The 12323-nt window shown below is 42.0% G+C and overlaps 1 protein-coding gene across 1 annotated transcript in view; it reads right to left on the reverse strand.

Moving 5' to 3' along the window:
- Positions 1–12323, reverse strand: part of EMB1441 (zinc knuckle (CCHC-type) family protein) — a 365319-nt gene that overhangs the window by 34403 nt on the left and 318593 nt on the right. The gene's annotated exons all lie outside the window — the stretch shown is intronic.

The following is a 12323-nucleotide window of genomic DNA, read 5'->3' on the forward strand; positions in this document are numbered from 1 at the left end:
CATCTATACTACTGCATCTCGTACTGCCACCCATGGCTCTGCCACTGCCACTGCTACATCTGTACGACAGCTCCCTCTGCATCTGTGTTGCTGCCCATGGCCCTGCCACTGCCACTGCTGCGTCTACACTACATCCCCTCTCATAATGTTGCGTCGTGTTGCCCATAGCACCGCCACTGCTAATTGTTGCACTGCAACACAGTTACTGAGAAGTAAGTAACTGATCTCCTAACTCTAACATCCATGCCAGGCTAGAGACACTCCCGATGCTGAAGCTCCCTCTGTCGCTGACAAGTGCTCCCTCTCTAACCTCTGCGCTGCTGCAACAACTCCCTCCGTCTATCACCGTTGCACACCTCTATGTGCCATCCTGCACTGGTGAAACACTCTTGTGCCTCTCGCACTATTGCAACCTGATAGCCTCGCGCTATCTTGGAAATCCTGCACTATAGCTCTCTCTGCTACTCCATCCGCACCCGTCTCTACTGACATCGCCAGTACTGCTACTCTTCGGGGTTCCTGTAGCAAGGTCTAATCCAAGAGGTTGGGTACCTCGAGGATCCTGCCCCTCATCGCCTGTAGGCCACTTGACTATAGCTCGATGTCTCCCCACTTCCATCCAAGTGGTGTGTGTGCACTCATGGCACATAGAACATAAAGGATCCTGGCCTTCCAAATGACAAAGTTGGATGCCTCATCCAACCTGTCATGATCCCTCAGCCCATTCATGGCCATCTCTCTGCTCTTCTTGTTGACTCCTCTGAGTCTCTCTACTTCCCTCCTGGAAGTTCTCTGTTCGACTCCTGCTGAGTCTACTTCCCTTCTGGAAGTTCTCTGTTCGAATCCTATTGAGTCTCTCCACTTCCTGTCTAGAAGTTCTCGGTTCGACTCCTACTGAGTCTCTCTACTTCCCGTCTGGAAGTTCTCAATTCGACTCCTGCTGAGTCTCTCCACTTCCCGTCTGGAAGTTCTCAGTTCGACTCCTGCTGAGTGTCTCTACTTCCTGTCTGGAAGTTCTCTTCTAGACTCCCCCTGAGTCTCGATGTCCCACCTGGAAATCCTTCTGCCAACGTCAAGTTGCCCCTCTCTGATCGTCTGTGCAACAACAACACTGATTCGGATTCCTTGGCTAGAAATCCGCCACGGTAGCAATTCCCACAACCTTGGCCTTGCCCTGTTAGGTATTGTTCTGACTACAGTACCCCACCAGGTTTGCTTTGCAACTTACCCACGGCTTCCTAAACCCCAGCAAACTGAAGGTTAGAGCTCCTAAGATCTGCGCAATCTCGGTACCAGCAAATCAGCCTCCTCAGCCAACTGTGTCAACCCTCCTAGCCTCTGCGTGAGCTTGCCTTTGCCTCCCTTAGCCTTTGCGCTGCCTCTTCCTAGCTCAATCTTGATGACATAGGCACTGTGTCAACCCTTCCTTGCTGCTACTATGCTAGAAACAGCTTCTGTCACTCCGGACAGTTGTTTTCCATTGCTGTTGCTCTGCTCGGTTGATGTCCTTAGCTCTCCTGTGATCTGCAACCACGCTCTAATACCATGTTGGAATTTCTAAGTCTAACACGTTAGAAATCCTCTATGTACTTTCTAATTTATTCCTTCCTACTTGTTCTGATTAATTAACAAGTTATTTACCATGTTAATACTGAAAATAAACACAAGTACATGCTCAACACATTACAGACCATCAACTGAAGGAAACAGAAACAAGCACACAAATGACACCGTTATTTTTGGACTAATGTCCTCGGAAAAACCCAATGCGAAAAAACTGGTGCAACTATCTAAGGGTTTGATTTATTAAGCAGTTTCAAAATACAATATGGGTGCCAAATTCGGCTCACCCAACAGAAAAAAATCTCGGCAATATTACCTCTCCTTCAGAGACAAATGCTCTGGCTGAAACCCCGGATAAACACTCCGACAGCTCCTTAGCTCCAATCTGCCCCACGAAAAACCCCAGCATCAACCTCTAGGGACTGTGTCAGTCTCTTTTGCCCTCTGTGTTAGCTTTCCTGGCAGTTCCCGACACTTCCAGCTTCTACCCTCTGTGTCAGCTTTCCCGGCAATTCCGGTAGTTCCAACTTCTGCCCTCTGCGTCAACTTTCCCGACAGTTCCGGCAGTACCAGTTGTTCCCGGTAGTCTGGCTTCTGCCCTCTGCGTCAACTTTCCCGGCAGTTCTGGCAATACCAGTTGTTCCCGACAGTTCCGGCTTCTGCCCTCTGCGTCAGCTTTCCCAGCTGCTGCGTTGATCCTCCTGGCACTATCTTTGCCTCTCTGCTTTTGTATTCATTGCCCCTCAGCTACAACTCCAAATCACTCTCTCAACTTTCTCAGCAAACCCAGCCCTAGAATATCGATATCTTGATCTCTTGGCGTGTTCTCCAAGTGACCCTCAAGCCTCCTCTTATACTTTTCTCGTTGACAAATCAACGACCGAGATTAAGTCCCTAATCAACAATTAAGATTAGATCTGGCTTGATCCATGACTTTTGGACCATTCTAACACAGTTTTATATTAATTCACATTAATATTTTAATTTCCCTAGGTTTAGACTTAGGGACTCCATTAAAAATATTAATTATTTTAATATCTCCCAAACTGTTTAGAATCCACCCAAACCCTTTCTGGGTATTGGAGATCTCATGTGCCCTTAGCCTCTCCACCAAATTTCGTGTCTACAGCACATCCGATGCTACCCCAAATCAACAGTGTTGTTGCTCCCTGTAGCAACACCATATCTCTGCATCATATCCTATCATGCTGCTAATGTCTGGCTTTTGTTGCCCACCAACTACTATGCAACTCTGATATGTGTTGCATTTGAGTTGCTACTGACCTTGCTGAAATGTTGCCAACACTGCATCTGTACTGCAACTCCCGATCAATCTGCAGCTGCAACATCTGCAACTAAAAAGCATCCAAAATATTAAATCAACTGTGATCAGTATGATGCATCTGTCCCCCGAGTCTCTAATTGTTTCTAGTTTCTGCGTTGTCACTGAGGCATCTGTGCCGCTACTGACTCTACACTACGCTCCCCAGCATTTGACATGCATCTAGACTCTGCATCTGTCACTCTGGCGCTTCACTGCATCTACTTCCACTGATCCATCCTTCCACTGAAATACTATGGGCTCTTGTAGCAAAGTTCTAATTCAAGAGGTGGACCTCCTCAAGAATCCTGCCCATTTGTAGCACTCTGGGGCTACAACACCAAATCAACCCACTTGACTCTTTGGGGTATGCCACCAAACATGGCGAAGTCTTCCTCCAGCCTGGAGGAAAGCCTATCAATCTCGGCGTGAGTTGTCACCTAGTCCTGCTTCTCCTCCTTGTCCTTCTTCCTGAGAGGACATTGGGTGTTGTAGTGGCCAAGCTCACCACATCTGAAGCGCTTGACCTTTGACAAGTCCTTCTTCTTCTTTCTTAGCTCCCCCTGCCCCTGACTGGGACCATTTGATGCGAGGGCCACATCCTCCTCCTCCTTCACCTGCTTCAACCCGCTGCAGATGCCACTGGTGAAGCTCTTCACTAAGTCTCGCCTCAACTCCCCCTGCCGCAAATCAACTCACATCCCATCCCACTTTGGCAAGGTTTCTCTACCCAAAATGCTTTGGACGAATAGTTGCCACTCCTTGAAGACACTGTTGAGTGTCAATCATACTAGCTTTGTAGCTTGAGGTGTTTCTCCAACAACTAACAGCTGATCCCAAATCTCCTGAATCCTGGTGAGGTAGGGATCTATGCATTCCCCTTTCTGCCTCATGGTGAATCTCAGCTTCTCCTGCGATTACATCTTCCGCTACTCGGAAGTGCCTTGGTATGGCGTGGAAAGTGTATCCCACATCTCCTTGGTCGTTCCCTGGATCGCTATGTGTGATACAATGTGATCTCAAACATTGTCAAGAATCAACCTCTTTGCCCTCACCATCTCCTTTTGGTATTCCTTCAGTTGATCTGCATCTTGGAGCACTACTACCACTGCATCAATATATGGCTTCAAGCCATATTCATCTAGAGGGAAGGACATCCTTGCCTTCCAGATGACATAGTTGGAAGCTCCATCCAACCTGTCTTGATCACGAATTCCAGCAGTGGCCATCTCAAAAATGATGTCAAAAATCTACTCTTCCCTTCTGCTCAACTGCTACTAGGCTATTCGCACTCCCTTCTGGAGTAAGAAATACTGCTCACGACTATTGATTTGCAAGGGAATTTGAACTTCTTGAGACTAGAAGTTCCCTGAGGAAAATTTTCCCTCAGTGTGTACTCTTCTTCCTCCCAACGCTAGTTCTACACTAGTAAACTGCTGCATCCAGCTAGAGATCTGCTCCGCGAAAAATATTGGCTTCGCCCTTTGCCTCTGCAAACCCTCGATCTAGAGAGATCAAATTTTTCTGTCCCTCTCAAAAAAATCGATTTCTCCTCAGGAATTTGACCTCTTTGCAAGGTGACTGCATTGCCTCTGGGGTTTTGAGCTGTTGCCCCTCAATGAACAGCGAAACTCCTTCTTCGCTACTGAACACTCCAGCTGCTCATCTATGCCCTGATACCATGTGAAAATTCAGCAAACCCGAATCCTATTGCAGCAACAGGAAATAATTCTCCTAATTGTTAATTAAATTTAACAATTTATTTATTGTTTCCTACAGCAAATACTGAATCAATCACACTGCAACCTACACAAATAAACTGCGGAAGAAATAAACACTGGAAGGAATGATAGCACACACACATAAAATGACACAATTATTTTTGGGCAAATGTCCCTGGAAAAACCCAACTCAAGAAAACCAATGCAGCCACTAAGGGTTTTATTATTAAGCAGTAGTGAAATCTGAGTAAAATATTCTAGATGCCGAATACTGGCAACCCTGCAGAGAAAATACTAGCAAATATTTAGTGAGGAATTTTCCTCACCTGACAGGCAATCTCCCGGCACAACTTGCCTTCAGGATTTCAACCCTTTGAGCCTCTGCATCAGCCTCTGCATAGCTAGTTGGATGTCTAGCCTCGGATTGGACTCTGCTAAAGTCGTTCTGCCTCCTGCTGACCAGAAAGACGCTTCTCTGACACTCTGGGACTCCTTCCCAGCCTCTGAAACTTAAAACGTCAAACTCTCCTAGCAATTTGAACTTGCTTCTAGAGGCTATTGGGTTGCCTTATCGCCAGCCTCTTTGTGGCTCCTTTGCCTCTCTGCAAATGCACTCATTGGATCAGGAAATCTTCCTCTGGCTTGACTGTCCCTGCCCCTCTCTCACTGCTTCGATTTCACTAGGTCTTTCTCTCGCAACTAAATGTTGTCGCTCAGGAAATTGATCTTCTCATGAAATCGAACACTACAAGTGTATTCTCCATCACCACATCAACCTCCTCTTATAATCCTCTGTTGATCAAGGACACTGAGTTATGCTCTTTCGCCCTCTTTGAGCTCACATGGAGAGGAATTGAGCCAAAGAGCTCTTGGAGTTGAGAGAACTCTAGACAATAGCATAGGGTATGATCCTCACCCTTGTGACAATTTGATCTCACTTATTGTCACTATAGGGCATGTGTGTGATCTTTTTCATTTATGACAAGTGGATATCTCATCCTTGTCATTTATGACAAGTGGGTATCTCCCCCTACCATCAAGTCTGGGAATTGGTAGAGTATACCCCATTTGGCATCCTACGCACAAGTTGGGCTTGTCAAGATTGTTTCTCCCCATCTGGCTGATGGGTTGAGGTGACTTGAGATAGGGTATGATCCTTACCATTTATGGTTAGTATCTCGTGCAAGTGATGAGATGCAAGTGTTCTACCACTTGACTCTTGAGTGTCTAAATGGGAAGATCAACAGACAATAGGACAGAGTGTGATCCCTATGTCAATCTCACCTATTGTCATCACACGATAGGATAGAGTATGATCCTTAAGTCAATCTTGCCTATTGTCATTGGTCAATGACTCAGTAGGATATAGTGTGATCCTTGCCTCTCATGGTAAGTCAATCTCGCCTACTGACATCAGATATAGGATGGTAGCTGGAATCTCCCCTATGATGATTCTTCTTATTTACATCAAGACATCATTGTTCAGCTGATGATCAAAGGAAATTGAGACGAGATGGATGTCTTGTTGATATAGCTGAGATGAAAGTCATGAGATTTGACTTGGAGACTAGTAGGGTTTGAGGATTGATCTCCCCTACCTTTGATTGTGAACTATTCTTCTTCTGTGAGACAAGTCTAGATGTAATGATGATGCAGCTTCCTGCCTTCTTATATTGAGACATGTCATTTGAGATTAAACTTATGATGCAAAAGGAAATTCCTCCCTAGCTGAGAGGGAGTGTTGAAAATTGGGCAGCTTCAGGATGAATTTCTCTTGGGAAACCCTACTGACCCAAAGGAAAGGCCATTATACCCAAAGAAGAATTCAAATTAAATATTGTTGTGTCGAAACCCTTGGGTAAGCAATTTGAATTTGTGATATTTTAAGGAGGGAAATTATAAAGCAAATAATAAAGGAAATATTTCAAGGGAAATATTTGATTTTCAAATTCCGTCTCCCACAGATTAGGTCAGCTAATCCAAGGGACGTAATCCTTCATGAGATGAAATTAACTCTATATATACCCGTCAATACTCCATGAAATAAATACCAAGCAGAAAAAATTTATCTCTGATATATAATTCGCATGACAAGGTTATCTCTGTGGCTCTCTCTATGTGATTCAGTTCATTTCTGAGACATGCTACAACAAACACTGAATCCTTTTGGATCGTATTTCCTTATGGCACACTACATTGGATGATATTCTCAGTAGTTTGATCATATCTACGGCTTGTTCTTCATATTTGTGCTCGTGGAAAGCATGGTTCATATGCGTTCATTGTGGACCCAAGTTAATATGGCCCAGTTCTGTTCTTTCAAGACTCACACAGTTGCTCACTATTCTTCTACAATGGTACAGTTATGTTCTCCTGTAGCTCGCACATCAAATCAGAGATTCGGTTCAGTAGTTCGATCATATCTATGGCCCATTCCTCATATCTGTGTCCTATGTTGATTCTTGTGACTCGTATCTTGATGGCCCACAATAACTATAGAACATTGTTATGTCTGCAGCATGTTATTTCCTTGGTACGCTAATTTTATGACACGATATTACTCTCTGGTACGATATTTCCCTGTGGCTCTCCATACTCTGTGGGTAGCATTTTTGCTCGCATACTTCCCAACAAGTGACTCTCAGTGATAATCAAATGTCTACAGCAGTCTTGAATAATGATATGTATACAGTAGTCTTGATGGCAGCATGAATACCACACTAAAAGCAACCTTTGTTATGACATGACTATGACCTTTTGTGTAACAATAATACTTTGAATGTTGTATGTGTCAAGTATATGACAGTGAGTAATGGTGACAGTATGACCTTGGCAGTATCTTTGATATATGACTTTGATGACAGTATGTAATAGAAATCTACATGGCAAAGAACACTGGTGTATCAGTGACTTGGTATAGTAGTGACCCTAATGGTCTTACTCCTATAATGCATGATATAGTGATCTGCTGGCAGTACTCTTACTCTTGTGACACATATGACATTGTTCTTCTATGATACAAATGACAGAGATCTTCTATGGTACAAGTGACAGGGATCATGCTATGTGACAGACCTTACTCTTCTTATAATGGCAGTGACTTGTTATACAGTGATTCATGATGGTACCAAATCTTCATGACAGTGATACTACAGTATATAATGGTGACCTTGATCCATGATGACCCGGTATATATTGCAGTGACTTAATATAGCCCATCAGATGTGACAATGCTTGATGATGATATTGTCTCTTGCAACAATGATATGTTGCCAGCTCTCTTTGAACTTGTTTAATCGGAGAACAGATCATTCAATTCACAAACGCAGTCGTGAATTGAATTGGGTTAGCCCAAGGAGGGCTGTTGTGATTGGTGTATCTCATTGCACTTTGTATCTCAGCTGAACAATTAATGAAAATCTAATAGAAGAAGAATTGGTTGGGTTTTCCCCCTTGTGGGGTTTTGCCCTGGTCTCTGACCTGACTTCTGGTGTGTTTCTATTTGTCCATACTCTTTTTTTGTTCCTTTATGTTCCGCTGCAATATTGATGTTATTGTTCTTTCAACATAACTGCTAATGATGTTATGATGTAATGGGGTGAATGCATATGTAAATTATGAAAAAGTTTAAAATACAATTATCTACAGCAAAGAACAATGTAGCTCTATGAAAAATTAACACTTCACCAACTCCACCTTTCCTATGTCTTCAAGCATGAAGTCTATGCAATGTGCAGCACAAGGGGTCCAAAATGGTCTTATATTTGGCCTCTAGCATCTTTCTAACAAGAACCTAGTTTGAGGCATTATCAGTGATGACTTGCAAAACATTTTGTTCCCCCATTATTGTAACAATCTCATCCAAAAGCTCAAATAATAGGTTGGCAACTTTCACCCTATCAGATGCATCAACCAATCTCAAAAACATGGTTCCTTAAGGGCAACATACAAAGAAACTTATGATTGTGTGGTTTTTTCCATCAGTCTATCCATCTGACATGATGAAACAACCTGTTTTGGTCCACGACTCTTTAAATTCATTCAAATAATCTCCAATGGATGCAATCTCTCTTTGCAAAAGAGTTCCCCTCAAGTCCCACATAGCTTGGTAGTAAGGTGAGCAAGTAGCATTAAAGGGGATATTTGCATCATACCACCATCTAGTAATGTATTCAAAAGAAACATCCCTGCATTACTTTTGCCAATGAGCATCCAAGGTGAGTTGAAGTGATTTGGTTGGGAGGCAGTGGCACTAGCAGTAATAGAGGCAGAGGTGGAGGATGTGAAATAGCTCTTAATGTTCATACTTCATCCATTTTTGACCTTTGGCTTGGCCTTGAAGTTGAGAGTGAGACCGGAGAGAGGGAGGAACATAACAGAAGGGGTCATGAAGATTGGTGGAAGGAATAGAAGAGGAATCTTCAAGGTCAAAATCATCATACCCACTTTCTTCTCTCCTAGCCATTGCTTCTGCAAGTTCCTTCTTCCTTGAAATTTCATCTTGTATAGCCTTTGCCTTCTGATACTTCTCAAAATTTTCAAGGTATTCTTTCCTAATGGGGCCTATCACTTTATCTGAAGCATCACAAGGGGTTACTTGGCCTCTTATACCAGCCAAGTGTTGTTTCAACCTATAAATACCCCCTCCTTGTTGGAATTTCTAAGTCTAACTGTTAAAAACCCTTCATGTACTTTTCTGATTTATTTCTGCCTACTTGTTCTGAGTAATTAACAAGTTATTTACCATGTAAATACCGAAAATAAATACAAGTACATGCTCAACACATTACAGATCATCAACTGAAGGAAACAAAACAAGCACACAAGTGACACTGTTGTTTTTGGACCAATGTCCCCAGAAAAACCCAATGCAGGAAAACTGGTGCAGCTATCTAAGGGTTTTAATTATTAAGCAATTTCAGAATACAATCTGGGTGCCAAAACTGCTTCACCCAACAAAGAATAATCTCGGCAGTAGTACCTCTCAATCAGAGACAAATGTTCTGGTTGAAACCCTAGATAAACACTCCGACAACACCCAGCTCCAATCTACCCCACAAAAACCCCAGCATCAGCCTCTAGGGACTACATCAACCCTTTCTGGCCCAGCGTCACCCTAGCTCGCCCTGCGTCAGCCCTTAGAGCCTCTGTGTCACCCACGCTGGCTCTCTGAGGCACTGCGCAGCCCTTGGCTGCCTCTGCATGAGCCCTGGCTGGCTCTGTGTCCCTCTCTCCTAACTTTTGCGCTGATCCTCCTGGTACTATCTCTACCTCTCTGCTTCTTTATTCACTACCCCTTAGCTGCAACTCTGATCACTCTTTCGACTTCCTCAACAAACCCTGCCCCAGAAAATCGAAATCTTGATCAACACAGTGTATTCTCCAAGTGACCCTCAAGCCTCCTCTTATACTTTTCTCCTTGACAGTTCAACGGCCGAGATTAAGTCCCTAATCAACGTCTAAGATTAATTCTAGCTTGATCCATGACTTTTGGACCATTCTAACACAGTTTGATATTAATACACATTAATATTTTATTTTCCATAAGTTTAGACTTAGGGACTCCATTAAAAATATTAATTATTTTAATATCTCTCAAACTGTTTAGAATCTGCCCAAACCATTTCTGGGTATTGGAGATCTCATGTGGTGGCTAGAGCACATCTGATACTACCCCAAATCAACACTCCTCCCATTGGGTACTTGTAATATTTGGACAAGATTTTGCCCTCAACAACATCACAGTGAACCCATGTAGTCCTTTGCTTTTGGGGTCATAATGGATGGTGAAATTTCAGATTTGGAAGGAAAGAGATCTGCAGATAAAATAGGGAAATGCAAAACCTATGATCAACTACTATCCTTCTTCCTTGATGCTTTTTAACTTGAAAATTGAAACTTGAAAGAGGGGAAAAAAATTAACAAGAGAGACATCAATGAAATCTGGAAATTTTGTAGGGAAAAATCATACCTGGGAGGTTGGAAATGAAAACTAGTTGATGAAGCCTCCTTCCAAAGATGCCAACTCCACTGGAAAGCTCCTCCAAGATGACAAAGAACCTCCAAAATTGTCGTTGTTGCCCCGAAACTCAAGGCTGTTGCACCATTGTTCAAACTCTCAAACTCTCTCACAAACATTAGAAATCAAATGTGTGAGGCAAATGAGAGCTAGGCTTGCTTTTATAATTTTAGGGGAGCAAATTTGGGGGGAAATCTGCCCATGGTTTTGTTAAAACAAACCTAAAATACCATTTGTGGGCCCCATAAATCTATCCAGCTGCACGCGGACCGAACCGGCCGGTTTGGCACCTAATCAGTCTTGACCAGCCTGCCAATCAGGTTTTTTCCTCTGGTTCTTTCCTGAGGCTAAGTGGCAGGTTTGGCCGATTTCCGGTTTGAACCAGCTAGCTTTTAAAACTATGTTTTCTAGTAGGCATGGATGTGCATACATTACAATGAGCATGACAAGAATCCTATGTTACCGGATCTGGCCCTTTGGGATCCATGGATCTGATCTGGATCTAGATCTGGATCCGCCTAGATCCATTGAAGAACCGCCAGCGTGGTGAATCCCTGATCAATGGAAACAGATCCCTCACCTTGGAAATGGATCCTTCACTTTGGAAACAGATCCCGTGTAGAATTCCGGATTTCAACGTTTTATTCAATGCAGTTTTTGCAAGTGAAGTCGTGTGATTTGCCGAGTGTGAAATACCTACAATGTCTTTTGAAGGAAACACTGAGTCTGCATTCAACGGTACCACTGTTGCTTCCCTGCGAGTCAATGGAGGCGTGCATGATAGCAGGATACTGCATTCCTGCTAAAACAAGGCTCATCGTGAACACATGGGCGATCGAGAGAGATCTCGATGTGTGGGAAGACCACACTTTGGTGTTGAAGCCAACTACTGAAGAGGTTTATATATTTTTTGATTTAAATTTTTATTTTAGGCTTATAAATAAAAGATAGTGGTGTAATCTAATTATTCTATTAACATATTAATAGAATTTTAAAGATTAATTAGTTTTTACATAATTTAATACAATTATAAAATTATAATACAAATTATCCAATAACAATAACATACCAATTATCAAATAACAATAGCATCGTATCAATATATAGATTTATAATACATGAATTTATAAAATGAATGAATAATTTTATTAAATTCTTTAATTAAAAAAAATAAAAAATAACACATACATCTATATATCTTCGAAAACCACTTTTTCTTATACCTATTTTATTCTTCATAAATTTAGTTTATATAATATATATTATATTCTTTTATGATAAAATTTGAATCATTTATAATTTACATAATATACATTATAATCTTTTATTATAAAATTTGAATTCGTTTCAATCAATCAGGGATCCTACAACTTCCTCCATTCCAGGACCCCATCATCTATTCATGATGTAGAGTTGCAATATGCAAAAAAGAATGTAGATCCATATGAGGATATGTAGTTAAACTTACTGGACATTATGATATTAGTAGAGTGATGATGGATGAGACACTCATTTGTGTACTTCTATTATTCTTTTTGTATGAGGGAGGATGCAACATTTCATGTTTCAGTCTTCATATTTATAATATATCTAACGGTTTCAGTTCTAAATGTTGTGATTTATAAATGGATTTGATTTTTGAACTCTAAAAGTGTTTTTGTAATTTGAAAAATATTATTATATTTTTTGTACTTGACGC

The sequence above is a fragment of the Pinus tabuliformis genome, chromosome 7 (assembly GCF_031772625.1).
Source record: "Pinus tabuliformis cultivar Carrire ecotype Pingquan chromosome 7, CPIR1, whole genome shotgun sequence".
Classification (NCBI taxonomy): Eukaryota; Viridiplantae; Streptophyta; class Pinopsida; order Pinales; family Pinaceae; genus Pinus; species Pinus tabuliformis.